Here is a 22,197-nt window from a genome sequence, read left to right as displayed (position 1 = left end):
AAGCTCGTAAATGCACTATGCCATTAGTACGAAGGTACTAGGCCAAACTCACATGTGATATACACAACACAAGCGATCAAATTTTTTGAAGATTTTTCAATTTTTATGAGTTTTTGAATTTTTTTAACACACTCAAAAACATAACAGGAAAAGTAAGATCAACAAAAACAAGAACAAATAGCAGCTAGCAAAAGAAACATGCTATAAATTGGAAGCAATGACATGATTCATGAACCTATGACCCTAAACATTGAAAGAATTAATGCATGGGCATAGGGAATAATCATGCATGGGTACCCTTCTTCACCCACACTTTTCGAGTGTTTTGGGTGAGAACCTTAGATGGAGGTGCACGACCAACACAGCTTTCCAACCTCAGAGTGAAGCTAGCAAGGCATAGAGAGATGTTTTTCAGCATTTCCATGATGTCTCCAATGAGATGTCCTTCATTTTCTCCCATAGATTGTGTTTCCTTTGGTTTCTTCTTTGAACTTTCTTGGCCACACATGGAGTCAGCCTTCTTGAGTGCATGAAGTTTGAAACAGTTGGGTCTTGTGTGCCCTTGAACGCCACAATGATGACATACATGCTTCACTTGAGGCCTTCTCTGATTTTTGGATAATGACTTCCCTTTATCTTTTGATCTTACACCAATAGTTCTCTTCTCAGCAACAAGGGTCTTAATCTCAAGTGTCACTTCTTTAAGTTTCTCAATACTCTTGGCTGATACGAACCTCACTTCCTTCTTAGGTTCGTTGCTGGAGCTTTCTTCTTCGGTATAACCCAAACCAGTCTTGTCATGTGAGGATTTTTGTGAGGACAACACACTGTCAAGTTTCTTGGTAGAGATACGCTCAACCTTGACATTAGCTTGGATTATTTCAAGCTCAAGAAACTTCATCTTAGAGTAAGCTTCAACCAGCTCTCCCTTGAGTTCTTCTACTTCACATTTTGCCTCTTTAAGTTGCACAAGAGTACACCTATACTCTTCTTCAATCTTCTTCATTTTTCTCACAGCATGGTTTGCAACCTTCGCATATTTTCTACAGTCTTCTAGCAAAGAATCATATGCTTCTTGAAGGTTGCTCTCATCTTTAGTTTGGCATACATCTTCATCTTTCGATTCTTCAACTTCCTCACCCTCGGAATGCTCACCAAGTTCATTTACCAAATTACTCAAATCATCCTTAGATTCAACGGAGGTAATTATCATGAAGGCCCTATAGTTCCCATCACTGTCACACTTTTCTTTCGTGTCTGAATTTGGGCTTTTGGAGTGTTAAGAGTAGTGGCAAACACCTTACCCTTCCCTCTCAAGTAGTTTGGACATTCTTTCTTGCAGTATCCATGGTCGTTGCATTTGTAGCACACAACTCCTTGGGGGTGGGGGTGGGGGTGGGGGCGGGGGTGGGAGTCCTTCCCATCTTTCTTCTTGAACTCCTTCCTACCACCTTTGGATGATGAAAACTTTCCTTTGCTGAAAGACATCCCACTGTTTTTCATCTTCAAAAATTTTCGTAAGTTCTTTGCAAGGAATGCTACTTCTTTCTCCACATCATCTTCTTCGAAAGAGTCATCCATTCTCTCATTGATGGTTTTGAGTGCAAGTGATTTGCTTGGCTTGTGAGAAGGCAGTCCAAGTTCATATGTTTGGAGAGATCCAATTAGCTCCTGAATCTTGATTTCATCCAAATCTTTGCTTTCTTCTATAGCAGTAACCTTCGCACGGTAGCTCTCCAATAAGGACCTCAAGATCTTTCTCACTACCTTAGCATCCTCAATCTTTTCACCGAGATTGAGGTTGGCAATCACAATTTCATTGAGCTTCCCATAGATTAAGTTAAACAACTCATCATCGCTCATCTTGAGCTCTTTAAATCGAGTGGTAAGCATTTGGAGTTTTGTGTCCTTGACTTTCTTGGTACCTTCGTAGGTAGTCTCAAAAAACGTCCAAGCTTCCTTGGCGGTCTTCACATGTGATATCCTATGAAATTCATCTGTAGACACACCACAAAAGATTGCGTTAATTGCTTTGCTATTGGCATTTGCCAAAGCAAGAGCTGCCTTGTTCCATTCGAACTTGGCTGTTGTGGGTCTAACATACCCATTCTCAACGGAATCCCATACAGACTCATCTATAGAATAAAGGAATGCCCTCATATGAACTTTCTAAAGAGCATAGTTGCTCCTATCAAAGTATGGTGGAGCATTGAGAGATTGTGACCAATCTATCACAAAAGGGGTCTTAGATCGCACTTAAGTAATGAAACCACAACAAGTGCATCCGCTCTGATACCAATTGAAAGTTCAAATTTGTGTTAAAAACACAAGAGCTGTTTAGAACCCAAATTAATAAATTACGGTTCGGTTGATTTTACTTTAACTTAAACTAGCTGTGAAATAGAGTAAATGCGAGCAAACAAACAATATAACTACTCTAATCCATTTTCAACAAAACACAGCAGTAAAATGAAAGCTAAAAGAGTAGGGAAGAGAGATGCAAACACAAGATAATACTCTGATGTGGTATCGAAGAGGAAACCGAATAACTCGGTGAAAAACCTCTTCGCTGCCCTCCAAGTGGTAAATCGATCCACTAGACATTAAGTTGGGATACACGAATAGCAAAAAACCCTCGAAGCCTAGTCTACCTAGTGCACCTAAGCCCTCCAAGCTCCTACTCCAACAAGACTTCTCGGAACCTTGTCTTGTTTAGCTTTCTGGACCCCGCAATGCGCCCGATTGCATCCGCCAAAGCTTGGCTTCTTCCAATACTTCCCAGAAGCACCAAAACCTCACTGGACACTCAATATGGGTGTGGTAGTGTTTGAGTTATCAACCTCTCAAGGATTTGGAAATAGAGAGGTAGGAGTAGAGGAAAATCACAATAGATGATATAGAGAATTGTGGGTATGACAATCTCACACACTTAAGGGTTTGAGGCTAGGGTTTTCTCTCCGAAAAGCTCTCTACACAATATGTGGGTAATGATGGTATATATAGTGTGTATAAAGATGTAGTGGAGTAGATAGGACAAAATAGCAAAATAGACTGTTTCGCGGGTATCTCGCAGGAAGGCCTTACCCGCGAGACACTCATGAAAATTAGCTGTTACCATCTATCCTGACTCTTCACATTCCAGTCATGTGTTGGGCACATGCATCACTTCGCGAGATGGCTAGTCGTGAGCTACCCGCGAAAACTCCTTTGTCTTCAATAGATGCCTTGAGTCTTCACATTCTCTCTCTCACACACAACCCTTACAAATAAATCCCACATAAAATACAGGGTACAGAAGATTAAATAAGATTACAATCAAATTTGGCATGGAATTAAAGCCAACACAAAATAGTTGTAAATTACAACTTTACATATATATATATATATATATATATATATATATATATATATATATATATATATATATATATCAGTTTATATGCAAATTCTTCATGTCCAAGGTTACAATTATATGTTATCAAGGATTCAAGGCTTAGCTTAATGGATCGATTAATATATATATATATATGTGTGTGTGTGTGTGTGTGTGTGTATTTATATATATTAATGTGCTAATGTACAAACCATGGCATCGGTTCATGTTATATATATTAAGTTTTGAATGATAAACAAAGCCTTGTTGCTTGCCTTGGTTTATATATTTATAGTCAACAATATATATTAATGCTAGGATCATGAAATTTATTCCTAATGAGATTAGGATTATGTTTTCAAGGGTCTCTAGCATTATTAGGGTTCTTGATAATGATCTCGAAAACCTTAAAGTTTGATCTATAAATCTTCATTGATAAAATCAAAACGTGTTTTTGATGGAAGAATAATGAAGATGCCAAAAATGGTTACCTGAAAATTATGGAAAATTTCAGTTTTGTGAGTTTCGATTGATCGAGAATTCCTTTCGATCAATCGAATGTATTTTTCGATTGATCGAAGAGGAATCGAGAACCGATCGAGTTAGGTAGAAACTTTATGATGAAATTCTTCATTGTCTCGATCGATTGAGAATTCCTTTCTACCGATCAAATGTTAATTCCGATCGATCTAACAGGAATCGAGAATCAATCGAACGAGGCGGAACCTTTATGATGAATTTCTTCATTTTTCGATCGATCAAGTAATAGGTTCGATCGATCGAAGGCATTGAATTTTGAATTTTCACTAGTTTTGGACTAAGTATTAAAACTTTGATAAAAAGCAAAGCTATGTGATTAATTTTATAGTCCTTAAAAGTTATGGACATTTATTAATCATTATCTAACTAAAAGACCTAATGAGATCAAAGATATTAGTTAAATAGAACTCTTTTTTCTAAATTGTTTTATGATTAAAAATCCTTAATTTATTTTAATTAGAGGTTTTTAATGAGATTGAAATTCTAATTAAAAGGTATATAGTTTCTAATGAGATTAGAATCCTTATCTAGTAAATTAAGGATAGAGTTCTATATAACTAATTTTTGATTCATTAGTGTTTAAGGAATCCTAAATAGTTTAGGACTTCCATTTTAGTTAGTGATTCTAATGAGATTAGAGTCTCCAACAAGTGCATGGTTATTAGTTGTGATGGGATCACAATTATTTAAGAAAAACCCAAATAACGAGTGGGAGTGCTGAAATAATCCTTTTGTTAAGTTTATTGTAACGTGAATAAATACCTTGTCTTGACTTCAAGTCTTGCATTCCAAGTGAAGGGTATTTACTTCACGGATTACATGATTAAACTTCTTTGTGATTACGCGAATGTTCGTTACGCTATTGTGACGTGACTTAGTAAGATCACATTGAATTTAAACAATTAAACACATTTGTTGTGTAGGGTTAAAATTGTGATTAGATCACAATGATTTCAAGACAATCCACTTGTTTTAAAATTCTAATGGCACAAGGGTTGATTCTTACAACCTCCATTGCCGGTTTATAGTAGTGTGATTAGGCACCTCGCCTTGGCATATATGCCTTGCTCCCTTCGGAGGGAGTTTAATTCATGGTACTAAGATTAAACTTCTTAATGATGGATGAAGTGTGTTTTTACATTGAGAACGACCATGCTTCCGTGGAGTTACTTGGTGACTCACATAAATTCTAGGCAATGGTGTACACTAGACTAAGTTTAATGTTAACCTCCCTACAGAGCTATGTCATTATTGCTTAGAGGCTAAAGGAAATGCGACAAATTATTTTTGTTTGGTAAGAGTTACCATGATAGCATTAATAATGAGAATAATTCTCACCTAGTCATAGTGATTGGTATGACCTTGCTTCCGAGGAATATTAATTGCGGGATTAGGTTGTCGTTGCACCTAGTATAGTATGGTTTTCGGGTTCCATATTATATGGTTATGGATGCAAAATATAATGTCTTGGTATTTAAGTTCATAGTCTCAAAATAAAGTTGTCATAAAATTTTGTTATCTAACTATTATTTTAATTACGGTTCAATCCCCGCCTACACCAAAAACTAATTGGTGTCTTGGTCTGATAATAATGAGCTATTATCAGGAGCGGACGCCATGGGTTTGAAACTCTCTAAAAAAAAAAACTACTATTTTAATTGAATCACATTAACTAAGAAATAATTTTGGACATGGTACTTTAAGGAGCTGAAGTACATAAATATGTTTTGATTCAGCATTGTCATAATTTCCTATACATGATGCATTGGAAGATATCTTATGATGTGATCAAGTCTCCATTGAAATGCTAAAATGTTACATTGGCTTCTATCTCAATTGTACTATAGCATGAGATGCAAGAGTTAGGACTAGACTTAGACTTTATATTAAGTCTAAATGAGATGTTTGGTATGAATCATATTGAGTGCTAAGAAAGGCTTAAGGAGTTCCAATTCTATATCATTTTATGAATATATTTTATTTTTAAAAATGAATTGGAATTCTTGGATGTAAAGATTAATTGTTAATCTCATATGGATATGATCCATAAGTCCTTGTTAGAATCATTTGATCAATTCATATTGTTTTGAAAATAAATTCTTTTTGTATTATTTGAATTGATGAGTGAGTTCTACGCGACAGAAGACATCCTAAAAGCTAAGGCTAGGATCAATATGATTTAATTCAAATTCTTAGCTTGAACCGAAACGTAAAGGTGGTAAGAATAGAAATTATAATACCAAACAGTTGGACATGCTAGTTACCCTAGTAGTTGCCAAAAGGAAATTAGACTTAAAAGTATGACCAAAAGGAAAGTGTTTCCATTTTGGTAAAGCTAAGCATTGTCCATGATTGTCTTTTAGATGGAAGTTTACATGTTTTACTTTTTAAAGAGAAAGTTTCATTTATTTGGTATTATACGATTTGGCACTTATATCTAGATCTTATTAATCTAAATGATATTCAAGATTGGTGAAAGATGGGCTTTTAGAAACATTATTTTGTTATATTCCCAGTCTATGAATTCTATTTAGAAGATAATATGATCTAGGGCTCCTTTTCATGAAGGAATAAAGTTCCAATGACTTATTTAAGTCAGTGCATACATAAAGGAGGAGTAGGGCTCTTTTAAAGGTAGATTGTTCTAGAAGAAAAATGTCAGAATTTGTTGTAAGACAACTATAAAATACATTTAGAAATGAGATGGTTGTATTCAATACACCACAAGACATTATTCTGTAGATAACTATTACACCGGTACAATATCGTAGTGGGAGGATTATCAATTAAAAAATAAATTCATACTTTTGGGGTAAACTTTTGAAGTCATTCCATAAGGATATGAATTTGATCATCGGTCCTACGTAAAGGCAATAGATGATATGAATATGGATTACTGGATCAAGGTTATGTGAATAGAATTGGATTCTATTTAAAGTCTAGAACTTGTAGAGGCGCCTAGTGGCATTAACCTATTGTTTTCAAATAGATCTACAAGTAAATGAGATTGATAGATTTGAAGGTGGAAACCTTCAAAGTCAAGACTAGTGGAGAAAAGATTTATTCAGAAAGAAATAGTTCGACTATGAAAAGATTTTTTCACCAATAGTCAAGTTTGACTCTATCTAGATTCTCTTATTCATTATATTTCATTTGAATGAAATATGGCAATGGATATCAAAAAAGCTTCTTTTAGTAGCAATCTTGAGGAAGACATCTATATGATGTAACTAGACTTGTTCATAGCAAAGAACTAGTAGTGTTTAGTATGCAAATTGCTTAAAGTCCATTTATGGACTAAAGAAAGCATCTAAATCATAAAATATCATCTTTGATTAAGCAATCAAATTGTTTGATTTTGATCAAGTATTAAAAGGCCTTATGTGTGTAAAAGCTATATAGAATAATAAATTTCTAAATGTATGTTGATGATATTCTAATCATTTAGAATGATGTAGAGTTATTGTCATCAATGGAGATTTTTTGTTGTTTAGTTTAGTTTGATATAAAGTACTTTGGAAAGACTAGTCACATCCTAAGAATTTAAACTTTGTTAAAATTCAGAAATTAGGATGTTAGGTTTATCTCGTACTACTTAAATAGATTAGATTTTAGCTAAGTATAGCATGTAATACTTCAAGAAATGATTCTTCCATTTTAAGTTTAAAGTGCTTTTATATAGGACTATAGTCCTAAGACATATAAAAGGAAGAGCATATTGAGACGGTTCCTTATGCCATATCAATATGAAGTCTTCATACTATGTTATGCACTAGGCTAAATATCTATTTTGCGGTGGGCATGGTAAGCAAATTTGAAATTGATTCTAAGATCACTTAATTTAGTGGGAATAAAGCATATACTTAAATATCTTAGGAGAATGAGGGATATATATGCTTGTCCACCAAAGTGAGGATTAGATGGTTACTGGCTATACAAATACTGACTTGTAATTTAATTGTGATTCATGAAGTTGGACTTCAAGATATGTGTTCACCCTAGGTGATGAAAATACACATTAAGCGTAAGTGTTGTCTCATCAGAGAGATATGAGTACTTGATTTGCAATAGTTGAAAAGATAGTCTACCCAAAAAATCTGATTGAAACTTGCTTCCAAACCTTGCCTTAGAGTGACTATAAATTACTCTAAAAGGAAATAAGTATCGAATATATGGTAAATTGTCTTTGAGGGCAAGTGGGAGATTGTTGGGGTTTATGCCCTAAAATCCAATTTATTGGCATGTCATAAATAATTATATTGTTTAATTATATGAGACTGTTTATAAATGAACTAATGGGACATTATCACAGTCCATGAGATGCATTGTATGTGATTTATGTGATTTATGTGATTTAGTCACAGAAGATGTAAATCCCAAGTTCCTTGTAAACTCCAAATGTAGTTTGTAGTCAGTGATGAAATTGGGCGTTTCATCTGCGAAGACTATAACACATCAACTAAGATAATTTGTCTTGATCATGGAAGTGGAGAGTTCTAGTTGATGCGTTGATGTGTCTTAAGAGTTAAAACATATTGAACTGGACCGTTGTGAGATTAATTATTCAATCAACAACTGTCACCTGAATAATTAATCTCACGACTTCTAATTTCATAAACTCTTAATCTTGAGAGGGTAGTGAACCCGATAATGAAATGTAGGCTACTTTGATATATCAAGAGTGAGATCTAATATTCACGGTCAAAACCTCAATATGTTGGGTAACCACACGTAGTGTTGAAGGAACACGTATTCTCAAGATGGAATCTAAAATCTCTTTTTATAAAGACACGAAATATCCCCTTGAGATAAGGTTAATGATAACTGGTTATTCAGGGCACCCACTTTAGTAAGAAGTTATTAAAGCTTATATTTATTGAAATTGTATTTTAATAAATGTGAATAACTAAAAGATTAAATCGGGTACTCAAGGATAAAATAATTGTTTACAAAGTGACAGTTTATTATGACTTTGTTCGCGATGGATATTTCATGGAGGGGTTAAATGATATTATTAGAGTCTTGGGATATAGTTTATTAATAAGGCCTAGATTGTAATTATATTTATATAGTGGTATTAAATATAATTAATGGTAACTTTGGACTTGTCAAGTGTTGACAGAAAAGCCCAAGGCCCATTGGAGCTAGTGTCTTATTGGTTCCTTTTGGTCCCCCTCCAAGCCACACACTAAAGCCCAATTGGAAAGGCCTAATAGGCCAACCTAATTAAATAATCAGTTAGTTATAAAGGGAGAAACATACATAATTTTTTATTAGAAAAGATACATCATTGTGAAATGGTGTGTATGTGTGGTTAGAAGCCATTCGATTATTCTCCTTTGGAAACTGATTGAGAGACCACACTTCTTGGGCGTAAAGTGGAATTGGAGTGAAGATTAAAAGTGTTTCCAAGTACTTATAATCTTTTGTTTTGCATTTCACCGCACCAAGGTACGCTATCTTGTTTTTAAATTCTAAAATTCTAAAATTTACATTGTGCATATTATCAATCATGAATGCAATAGATCCATGTTTGTTGCTTCCGCTGTGTGTTTTGTATGAGATACAAAACTAGAATTTCCAACATGTGCATGGCGCTTGTGGCATGCGTGTGAGTAATTGATGTTTCTCATTGCTTGTAGATGTTGCGAGTTTGGGAATTAGAATACCTAAATGCTCTATTTTTTGTTGAGAAGATACGAGTCGATGGAGCTTGTTTATAGATATATCTCAGTATAGAAGCCTTAGGAATTCGAGATGTAACCAAATGATAGGTTTGTGAGAGACCTCGAAAGTGCCTTTCAAAAAAGAGAGATTTTTGAAGTGCTTTTTAGAGCACTTCTCTTTTTGGGTAAGTGGTGTGAAGTCACCACTTATTTTTTTACAAAAAATGAAAAAGAAAAAATAAATATAAAATACATGACTGAATTGTGCTTTTGTCATTGATTGAATAAAAAAGAATACATATTTGATAAATTGAAAATTACATGGCTTTGGGTCCTAGTTACAAACTACTAAAGATACATGGCTTTTTGTCCTAGTTATAGTCTACCCAAAAAAAAACAAAGACAAGGCATAGATCTACCTATAAATTAAAAAGAACTAGATTCGGAGGCTAGGTTACGGAATGGGAAGGTGTTAGGCACCCATTCCGCCTAGACAGAGTCTGGTTTTCTAGACTCTCGTGACCAATGTACCCCTTCTATGCAATCTATGAATGACATGTTGCACATATGAACAAAACTAAATCACGTGAATTTATTTATGAATGCATACTCTTCTTTGTAAAAAAATTCAGATATGTTTTTATGATTAAAAAAAAATGATTTTGGTTTAGACAAATCAGATCTATTTTTGTATATGTAAAAAAATAGTTTTGTGAAAAAAAATTAGATTTGTTTTTTTATTAAATAAAACAAGGTTTTTTTTTACTAAAAATATCAGATCTGTTTTGGGAGCTAATGAAAAAGATTGGTTTTTGGTTTGTATGTAAAAATATCAGATTGTTTTATAATAATAAAGAAAAATCAAATTTGTGTATTAAAAGAAAATTAGATCTGTTTTATATGTTCAAAAAAATACAAAAAAGATTTCTTGAGAAGAGAATTTCATTCATGAAATAAATTCATGCTACACGCATTAAATAAAGCAAACACAACCATTCATGATCCTTTTTTACTTCCAAAATCTGTTATGTTAAAAAAATAGATCTGTATCTAATGAAGATACAAATTAGTTTTTATTTTGAGAAAAATTCAGATCTATATCTAATGAAGATGTAGATCCGTTTTTGTTTGAGAAAAAATCAAATCTACATCTAATGAAGATGTCGATCCGTTTTTATTTGAGAAAAAGAAGTGGTAACATGCAGATTTTTGAAGCTAAGAAAGGGATATTAACAATAATAAAAAGAATTAAGAACATGTTTCAACAAAACAAATCAACAACTCATGATATGAATATTTGAAACAAATAAACTATAAATATATATAAACATGCATCATCACAAAAAGAGAAACATAAGAAGAAAGCATTAATAAGAAACAACCTCTTGCATGGAGCACTCTTCTTCTTGAGATGATATTTTAGGATTCAAAGAAATTTATGCAATTATCTTTGAAACCTAAAAACCCTAGCTTTAAGAGAGGGAATATCAAAAAGGGGAGTTATAAATATGAGTATTTTGAGAGTGTAAAAACGTCTCTCTCCCAAAAAAATAATGTGTCAAAGAGTGTGTTGAATTTTGAGATCCCTCTATTTATAGAGGCTAGAGTGCTTAAAAAATAAGCAACGACAGGTAGAATGCGAATCAGGATGTCAGGATGCGCCCTTCTACGAAAAAGTCGAAAAAAATGTGCCTTATCGTCACCAAAGAGTGTTGGGCCAAAGCCCAAAAGAGTGCAATTCGGCACTTTGAAAGTGCCAATTGGCACTCTAAAAGTGCCGAATGGTACTCTTGGATGCCGATCACACTTTTGTGTTCAAGTGCATTTTGGACTCATTTTTTAGGTTTTCTTGAATTGAACCTTGCACTTACACTTGTTTTCAATCCATATTCTAAGATTTTTATCTCTTTACAGGATAATTCAAGTCTTTTCAGCAACAATTATCTTGTAGATAAATACTCTAAAATAAATTTTGATAAAGCTCAGATTATCCACAATTTTATTGTTATCCAATTATTCCTATGTAAGCAATCCTATTTTAAACACTATCTAACAACCAATCACAAAATTATTTAATTAATTTTAATTTTTTAACCAATTAGAATTAATTTAAATTAATCATGCGTGATCGGCTCTACCTAGACACAATGCATACTGACCATGCAAACTTGATCATGCAATATCTTTCAATCCGACAGTCCAATTTGGAAACCGAGCATACCGTTGTGACCGTTAGGAATCTCAAGATCATGTTTATGATATGCAATGAATGAATTAATGTTTGTAATGCAATCATGAATTTTGGGGATACAATTGGTCACTCCAGTCATCTTTTTTTATTAAATCATTGGTGCAAAATCGAGTGTCCACAAGGTCCAACCTGGAATGCTCCTTGCCTTTCACGCCCATATGCAACTTCAATTTCTTTGTAGGATGGTTTAGGCGCCTTTAATTTCATGAAGCTTTCTCACTTCTTTTTGGCTTTCTATGATTGCATCTTAGGGATAACATTCCTAATATAAATCTATGATGAGTGGACCCAGACCGTGTGTCTTGAATCTTTACTCTCTTAATGCGCTAAGAAGTGTACCTTTGAAATATTTCAAAGCTTGAATGTGGCCTGGACCAAAGATGGTTGCCGATTGTTAATCTTTGCATGACCCGGATGCCGAAGGAGATTATGTTGGTAATGTTTTTGTATAGGCGTGTGGGCTGATTTAGTTTTAAAGCCCATGGGTCTTACAAATAATCAAGGCCTTAGACTTAAGCCTTAACCCATATTGAAGAATATATAGTAGGTCCCTTTTGGTAATTGCATCAGTGCTTTGCCAAAGAGATATTATTTAGAGAAAGTGGAAGGTGACATGCAGCCACTTTTTTTCTTTCTTTCCTGTGACTTCGGCTTTCACGCCACTTCAAGTTTCAAAAGTATTTTTCTCCAAGCATATCATGCCACATTCTTTTCTTAGTTCCTCTTTAGCTTCTTAAGTCCTTGGCATGGAATATTTTTCCGAGAGCTTTAGCCCTCTTTCTTTTTTATAAAACTCTTCATATTAATTTCTTGCAATTCTTTCTTATTTTCTTTTTAAAAAATTCTCCAGTTCATCAGATCTTCTCAAGTCTTGCTGTAGCCACCTCAATCCTACACGGCTACACCCATGTGGCCAAAACCCAAGGGGGCAGTGGGATGGTGGTTGCAAAATGGAGGAGATCCTTATTGATGAAGAGTGAAAGGGTTCCATTGGAACATTCTTTAAGCTCAACGTTGTCCACCGTCCTCGACAAAGCCCTATTGTCGAAGGCGATAGAGAAAAGATTGGCAAGGGCCAAGGTTGTTTTGCCAACAACATAAATGAAGATTTGAGGTAGCCCGTCGCTATGGTTGTGAGATTTTCTCCCACTGATTTTCTTGAACAAATGTCGATGAAGAAGAGAAAGGAACATTCATCACTGAGGAGTGAGGATTTTTGTTATAAGAGATTTATGCCAAATGCAGCAATAAGGTGTTGAATCCATACTTTGTGCAAGCTTGATAAAGTCGAATGTCACGCATACCTTGGTGAGCTAATTTTTTTTTTTTTGCTCGTCTCTTGGATATACTTGGATTGTGTAGGATGGATATTTTTTGGGAAATCACAAACCTACTAAGAGGTATCAACTTATGAGATTGATCCCTGGCTCTCATTGAAGCCGAAGCTCGTGTCGAGGATGATTCCCATTGATTCTAGTAGTCTTAAGGCATAGAAATTAGTTTGCAATGCGGCTATACCTAACTTTAAGTTGGTCATCGTGTTGGAAGCAGAATGGGTAGATAATTGACTATTATTTTGACTTGCGTCTATAAGAGAAAATAATGATGAATGAGAGGCTATCTTGAACCTCTATACAAATTGGATCACATTGGGATGCTTCAATATTTGAGTTGCTTGACTGCTGGCCACCTTAGGACAGCTTACTTGAGATGGAATGAAGTGAAGAATCACTTGGCGATGTAGTATAGGGGTGTGACATAGCTGATGTATGTGTTGCCAGCCCCTAGTATTGTGTCCTTGTGGCGAATGCGAATAATAATGCAGAGTCACAAGTTGTTGTCGCTTCATGCTTGTTTTAATGATGAGGAAATGTTGGTTGAGACGCCGTTGGGATGGGCGTTAACGTTAAGACACCAAAGGTGTTACTAATTGTGCGACGTAGAAGACAAAGTTGTTGGCAACTATAAAAGGGTTGGAGGGGCGCTCCCAGCGGCTTTCCCTCTCTTCACTCCAAGCATTATGCATTAAGAAGTGACCTTTTTAAAGCTGAAGAAGGTAGTCGAGTGTTGAAAAAGCATAGGCTTACTCATATGCAAGAAATTTCATGCTTAGAGTATTATCATTGCTTGTTTGGCCGCTTGATAATTGTAACTTGGTAAGTCACATATCTTCTTTATTTTCTTTTCTTGGTTCATATAATAGTATATTGAGCACATCATACTATGGTTTCATGTAGGATGATCTTGGCTTAGGTAATTGTGGTGCCTTTGTTGGGACTTTCATCCATGAGGCCAATCTCATTACTAATGCATTATTTTCTGAGGTTGAAGCTGCTGCGAACAACAACATAGAGCTGCAATAGATGGAACCACGGCCGCCGTTTGTAACTTTGAACCCTTTTTGGTTTGTTTCTTATTGGCTTTGGACTTTTAATGAACTTGTCGTGTAATACCCCACATAATTTTTATTTAAGAGTTTTCTTTAAAATATAATTGTTGGGCTATAGGCTTTCTTTTAATTGTTATTGCAGCCCACTACCCACTAAGCCCACATCTTATAATACAAGCTACAGAATAGAGGAAGAGATAGTCAGGGTTTATTCTAAGAGGCTAAGAGGTGTTTTCCTTGGAGTTAGAGCACGTACAATTGAAGAGACAATCAGATTGTTCAAGGTAAGATTTCTCTCAATTAGAAACAAGAAAAAATTAGAATTTTATAGGTTATTTAGAAATTTGATTTTGATCTTAAGATTTATATTCTAACGTTTAGATTTTCCGCTGGATTAGATATTAGATTTGAGTCAGTGGGATTTCACGAATCATTATTTTTGTTTAAGTCTTCCATTGGATTTATACATATAATCCTAGATTGAAGTCAAACAATTCGGCCATTCTTCTTCCATTGAATTGGTGTATATATATATATATATATATATATATATATATATATAATGGTTAAAGAAGAAGTCAAAGAAGGTGGCTATTGTGTTTTGCCTCTGAGACTTGCCTTGAGATTATGCTAGAAGTCAAATAATTCGGCTGTGGTTTCACTGCTTCTGGGACTATATATATATATAATATGACTTGTTTGGGGTTATGTATATTAACTTAAACTCTAAAACATTAGCTGTTGCCTCTGCGTTCTGATAAATTCAAGGGAAAACACATATTTGTTTTGGGTAGAGATACTTTGCATTAGTGCTATCATTTAGTTCAGCAAAGTATTTTACTAGTGAGTTAGTTTTTATAGTTTAGTGAAATTTATATTTTGTAGAGGATATTGAGTAATTTCCATAATTGATTATAGGTCCGATTTAAGAGTGTCTTGAGGCTCTTTGGAGATTATTTTGGCTGGATTTTCAGAGTGATTCGAGTGCGGTAAGTAATTATGCATAATATGCACAAGTTTTGTTCTTTAGGTTCTTAGAAGTTAAAGATTTTCAAAGTTATATTTTTAAGCTTACATTTTTTAAAAGTTTATCAAAAAAGCATTTTTACACTATTGAAAGAGAAATTTTAATTGGCTTTTAAATAATGTTTTAAAATAAATTTTGAATTTTAAATAACGTTTTGAATGTCTAAAACCCATTTAAAAGATGATTTTTAACTAAACTATTTTCTGAAAATAATTGAGTTTCAAAGTAAGTTTTCTAGAAAGATTTTTGTTCTTTAAATTGTTTTAAACCAAGTGATTTCGAAATCATATTCTTGTTTTTTTTTCAAATGGTATTTAAGACGTTCCTTTTAGCAAACTGGATTTTCAAACTTATTCAAGAATTGTAAAAATACTTATATAAACTCTTCAGTTCCTATTCGTTCCCTAAGAGAGTCAAGCATCTTTTGATTTATGTTTCAATTTGATATTGTGATATTCAATATATCTTTATTGTTGGAACAATTGTTAATATTGAGAAAATTATTATATGTTGTATAAACTTTATTGTTTGTGATATGTGACTCAAAATGAGTGTTTTTAGAATTGATCGTATATATATGTGTAAATCCGCTCACAAAAGGATTGTATGTGAGAATATGTGTTGATCCCTCACCACAGGGGTTAGATGTTGGTATCCGCTCACAGTGATTGTATGTGAGAATATGTGATGTGTATATGTGACACTGTGCTCTGATCAATTATTTGTATGTGTTTCCAAAAGATTTTAAGATATGATTATATGTGTATTAAGTGATTCTTTACATGTTTTGAAAACTATATTGGATATTTTGAGTGTAATTGTGAAATTAAACTCGTGCCTTGCTTGACTCTATTCCGTTGTGTATTCTGTATAATTACTTACTAGATGTGTGGCTCACCCCATCAATTAATATTTTCAGATTAAAGTATAGTTGAGAATTAGAACCTTTGGACCGCTTGTGAGGTGCAAGGTAGAGCGTGGAAGTTGTAGGCGGCTTCAGTGTTACTTGAAGACTCATAAAATTTTAGTTACCTTTGTTTTGTAGTTCACATTTTATATAGTGGAGTTTATTTTCAATTTGTGGAGTTTTGAAAAGATTATTAGTTATTTTTTTTTTTTCCGCTTAGACTTCACAACTTTTTGGAGATTATTATAAATTGTGAATTTTAGTTATTATAAGAGGTTTATCAGAAGCATTGTTTATTTGGAGTTTTATTGAATTAAGATTAAATAAATTATGTTTATTGAGCTAAGTAAGGTTAGCAAGTTAGTCAGGTATCTAAATTCATGTGGTAACCCCATGTGGTATCAGAGCCGGCCCGGTAACCCCATGTGGGCTCGGAGACAGTACCCCACAAAGTGGGCCCTAACGAGGACGTTAGGGATTTAAGTGGGGGAGATTGTGATGCCCCAATTTGATTGATTGTGTGATGTGTGTGGATGTGTGATGAGTCCCACATCGGGTATTTACTGGGTAGATCTGGACTTTATTAACAACTGCAAGAAGCCTCAATAGTGACTAGTTCTTTTGAGGTATAGCGCAGATGTGGCTAGCGCTTTTCCTTGGGTCGTTACATGTCGTCTTGCTGTTTGTGCGCAGGGCTAGGTCGCTTTAAGTTCCAATGATAAGAGACAACATCATAAGTTGCTGTAAAATTGAGTGCCTAAGTTGAAATTGAGTTTCTTTTGTCTAGTCTCGTCACTCCTAGCTCACCTCAAAAGGATTGTAAGACTTCTTTGGTTGAGCCTAGTGAGGAAGATAGTAACAAACATGGAGCTTTCCTTTTAATGAATAGAGAGTGGCTATGGTAATGAAAATGCATAAGACTTGGTTTGTTCCTTTAGCCGAGGGGCGGCTGTTTGAACGAAGGGATGTCGTGCAGAACTTGATTGAGGATAGGCTGATTGTAGAGTTTCTTCTCTACTACCTCTATTGCATTATCGATACATGGTTCAAGTAATGCTTGAAAGTTCAACTTGTATCTCTTGGCAATTGGATTTTTGTGAAGAGGCAGAAACTTGTAGCCATATATTCACAAAGAAATCAATTGCAAGCGAGTGTTTAGAAAATGATAGCTTCAGATATTGTTGCAAGTCTTGATCTTCTTTGAGTCCCCTTTTCTTTTCATTTTGTTTGCTTCTTGAATTTGTTGAAGCCTTGAGAACTCGAGTTGGCTGTAATGTATAATAGTGGGTGCTGCCTTGGAAACACATTCTCTTGTATTTTGCTTTTGTGGACAGCCCACTTATGTGTATAAAGCAGCTTCTATTTATTGGTATTTGTTGAAACTTTGAACTTGTGCTATCATGATTAGTAAATACAATTTGTATATTGTACAAAGAAACACATATATGATGTCTCAACATGTAATTTGAATTTTGGAATGAAAAGAATGATTTGTAACTCAAGGATGTGAATAGTTTGTATTTTGTACCTTGAGAATGAGTTTCCACCTTTCTTTAATAGGCTATGAGCATGTTTTTGTTGCGAAAACAACTCTTGTATGGCTGTCACCATTTGAATGTTTGGAAAAGCTTCCTTGGAAGGGTCTAGTGCACCTTGTGATTAAGTAGCATAATTTTGATAGATTATATGCACTCAATCTCTTGAGAATGTTTTGTGGTTGATTGGATAATTTGTGAATATGACTTTACCTTTGCTTGGGCAAGTTAGTAGACATGTTGCTTAGTTTTCATGCCTTTGCGAACTGGTTTTGGCTAAGTGCACGTCTTGCTATTTGTGTGCCATTTTTTTGTAGCGATCTTTTGATGAGCAAATTTGCTTTCACATACAGCAACTCATATATATTGAAACTTGGCTCGCCACTTGGTAGCCGACTTATACTTGACATATATTAGGTCTTTACTTCATTAGTTTTAAGACACCCCCACATATGGGCTGCTTTTTCGCGCATTGTGGATCATGGTGCACTTGTTTGTCACCGTTTCATAGAGGCTGATTGTGTTCTCACAGACAGCAACATGAATAAAGCTTGTATTGCTATCATCTTTTGAAGATATCACACTCTTGCATATAGCGACTTATAGAATGCACAATTTTGCCATTTTCTTGAGGAGTTTTATTCTCCAGTATAGTGAATTACCATATGGCAATAAGGTAGTGATCTATTGCGTCGACTTTCCCATATTTTGAAGGGATGGTTATGTCCTTACATGTAGTAGATCATCGTGCTTGAATTATAAGATATTATGTTAGCTTCCGTACTATTTCATAAGGCTTGCCGTTAAGATAATGTTGGCTTTCTCTACATTGTTGAGGGGCATTGTACCCTCGCAAGTAGGGGTCTTGCAACGTATAAATGATATGACATCTTGTTGGCTTCCTAATCATTCGATAAGGTTTACCTTTAAGGATGTATAGACTTTCCTACCTTGTCGAAGGCTAGTTGCGCCTTCATAGGTAGGGGTATCACCATAATGAAACATCTCGCTGGCTTTGGCTTTCTCCACCTTATTGAAATTTTTTTTTTTTTTTTACCCTCACATGTAGAGGTTTTGCCGTAAGAGTAATTTTTTGGCTTTCTTGCTGCTTAGCAAGGTTTTGCATTAGGAGAAAGCATTGGTTTTCCCTACCTTATTGAAGGCATTGCGCCTTTGCATGTAAGGGTCTCACCATGCTTGGATAATATGATTGTTCGTCGGCTTCCTAACATTTTATAGGGCTTGCGTCCGAATATTGGTATGAGCGAGATATATTGTTATCACTTATGATTTTGTGCGAGATGTCAAAGCAATGAATGATATGCTTTTGTATGGAGTTGGCTACAACCATTACCATTGCTTTTATTAAGTGAAATTGCTTCCACCCACATAGTGAATTACTTAGTGTGGCAAAGACTCGAATGCACCCATTCAAGGGTGGATGGATAAGTCTGATGAGATAAAGCCCCCTAGTGTGGAACGCTTTGGAACACTTATGTCTTGAAGGCTTATAAGATATGTAAGTATGAGGCTGGAGTGCACTTAGAAGTGCGGTGACTTTTAGCGAATTTGGTTGCGTCAAACCAATGGTAGCCCATCACCAAGAGTTGTTGGTGGAATTTATTCCTCCCTTAGTACTCTCCATATTCCTCCAAGATGAATCCCAAAAATGGGGTCCCCCAATTTGCTTTATGGAAGGCAGAATATGATTCTCCTTTGGCGAAAATATGTTTTACTGCAAATAGCAACTCCATACTTTGCTAACTCGACTTCTAATTTTGGGACAATGATAGGCTAAACATTGGAGATGTTGGTATAGGGTTGCCTCATTCCGAGCACAACAATTTTTTTTTTTTCACGCTTTGGTTAGCCTCTTTGTCGAAGATACATGGTACCTCAAACGGCAGCTCCATACTTTGCTTGCTTGACTTCTAACTTTGGGATAATGATGGGCTAAGCATTAGAGACGTTGGTGTAGGGTTGTAGCATCTCTAGCACAATAATTTCTATCACTAGCCTCTATGCCACTTATTCCAAGTTTCCACATTGTACTAAGATTCCACTTAAAAATATTTGGAATGGATTTTCAACAACCAACTTGCGATTTTTTGAGCTATTTGACATCAATTTTTAGAGCGAGCTCTAGCAAAGCATTCTTCAAAGGTGTGTGCCAAAAGCAATTTTCTTGAGGATGGTGACATTGACGCTTTCCTCTTTAAGCATAATCTTGAATTCAAGAATGATTAACACGTTGGCATGGCTTGGAATGCATGTGTCTGCCCTAACTTGAGACATATAAACATGCCATGGCTTGGCGTGTGCGGATCGACCATGATTTTGGATGCATGAGCTCGTCATAGTTTAGCGTGCATGAGCGTGTCACGACTTCGGTTAGAGGGAATTGAGTTCAGATTTCCTTCATCGTTAGGTGCTCTGAAAAGGTTTCCATTTCACCCTAAGTGCAAAGGTGATTTATATTAGTAAACGATAGTCATGGCTAAGCAAAGTAGCATACACGACTTATAAAAAATATTTTGATTACAAGTCTAGAGTATTGAAATGGTTTAAACAATATATAAAAAAAATTAATTAGCAAAGATAATGCTTGAGAGTCATAGCTTAAGTGTGCTTTGATGATTGTTAATCGCTTGTATGATTTCAAGACTTGGAGTATGGAACGTTGCAACCTCATGGCTTGGTATATGAAATATCTAGCGACTTGTGGTGGGCCATTTAGCTATAGCCTTTAGCTATTTGGTGAAGACTTAATTTAGTGGTGATGCCATAAAATATTCAGCTGCAAAGGGATGCACACAACAACATTTATATTGGCCCCAAAATGACTCAATCACCAATGACGGCTCCTACATGCTCAGTGCGTGAGGGGTTCTTTGGTTGAAATGGAAGTTTAGAACTTCGCTTTGTTAATTATTGGACAAAGCCTTCCCTTCTTTTCCCTGCCAGACTTATGGCTCACCATTTTTGCATTTTCAAGCTTTTGAGCTATTTGACATCTAGAGCGAGGTCTAGAAAAACATTCTTCAAAGGTGTGTACCGAGCCTTCTACAATTAGACTTACTTAGGAATTCTCCTTGCAAGAGTTGAGTGACAAGAAAAATTTTCTTGAGGATGCCAACATTGGCGCTTCCCTCTTCAAGTATAATCTTGAATTCAAGAATGATTAAAAGGTTAGCATGGCTTGGAATGCATGTGCTTGTCACAAATTGGGATATATGAACCTGCCAGGGCCTAGCGTACGCGGATCGACCATGATTTTGGATGTGTGAACTTGTCATGGCTTAGAGTACATGAACATGTCACGACTTTGATGAGAGGAAATCGAGTCCAACTTTCCTTCTTTGTTGGATGCTTCGAGAAGGTTTTCACTTTGTCCCCTAGTGTAGTTATGATTTATATTAGTGAACAATAGTTATGGTTAAGCATTAGTACAAACAACTTGTAGAAAATATTTTGATAAAAAAAACTTGAAGGATTGAAATGGTTCAAGCGATATATAAAAAAGATGAATTAGTAAAGAGAAAGCTTGAGAGTCTTACCTGAAGCGTGCTTTGACAATAGCATATCGCTTGTATGACTTCAAGACTTGGTTTATGAAATGTCACTACTTGAAGACTTGGTGTGTCGAATATTTAGTGACTTGCAGTTGACTTTAGATATGACCTTTAGAAATTTGACCAAGACTTTATTTATTGGTGACACAAAAAATATTTAGCTTCGAAGGGTTGCACACAATGTCAACTATACTCGTCCCAAAACGAGTCAATCACCCACAATAGCCCCCATATGCTTGGTGCTAACTCAGCAACAATGAAACTCAACAATAAAGGACACACGTGTTGAGAAGATGTTGAGGATGAGCTTTTAGCCATTGTCGTTGGGGTTCCAGGTTTGAAATTGATGTTTAGAGCTTTGCATTATTGATTATCGATTGGAGCCGTCATTCCCTTCATGGTTGGACTTGTGGCTCATCATTTTTGCATTTTCAAGCTACAACAATTTTTTTCACAAATATCATGTAAAGCAAGAGATAAAGGATGATTCATCCATAAGAATGATAGCTAAAAATAATAATATAGATGAGTGGAAGAAGATTTTTCCTTAAATAAGAAAGTTGATCCTCTCTCCATCCTTCACTTCTGGGGTGGCTTCCGGAGGTTGGAGCGATTTTGTCATATGATTTGGAACATCTCCAACAGCTTAATGAGCTAAGGATAGAACTTATTTAAGCTCAACCTCACCATGCTCTTCTTTCGCAGCAAAGTATCATATCGTTTCTCTTAGAATGACAAGTTGGTGTGAGAAACACCATCTTTTTGCTGGTTTTGCATCTTCGGATATATATAAATTCTCTTGTTTCAACTGCTTGAGTCCCCAATGGAGTTGCCAAAATGTCAGGGATGTTTTTGCGACAAGGGTTGATAATGCGAGAATGGTCCAAATCTCCCCTTGGGTTCTTTAGAAGTGTTTATTGTGGAGAATCAAGCCCAA

At 35.2% G+C, this 22,197-nt stretch overlaps 1 long non-coding RNA gene across 1 annotated transcript; it reads left to right on the top strand.

Annotated features, from left to right (window-relative positions):
- Positions 1-14,984: 14,984 nt before the first annotated feature.
- LOC142615587 (uncharacterized) lies at positions 14,985-16,323 on the top strand. The gene is made up of 3 exons (XR_012840791.1): positions 14,985-15,009; positions 15,138-15,208; positions 16,166-16,323. It is a non-coding gene; the product is annotated as an uncharacterized LOC142615587 (long non-coding RNA).
- Positions 16,324-22,197: the final 5,874 nt, after the last annotated feature.

Source organism: Castanea sativa, chromosome 11 (genome assembly GCF_040712315.1).
Source record: "Castanea sativa cultivar Marrone di Chiusa Pesio chromosome 11, ASM4071231v1".
Lineage (NCBI taxonomy): Eukaryota > Viridiplantae > Streptophyta > Magnoliopsida > Fagales > Fagaceae > Castanea > Castanea sativa.
This window is presented reverse-complemented; position numbering and strand designations above follow the sequence as displayed.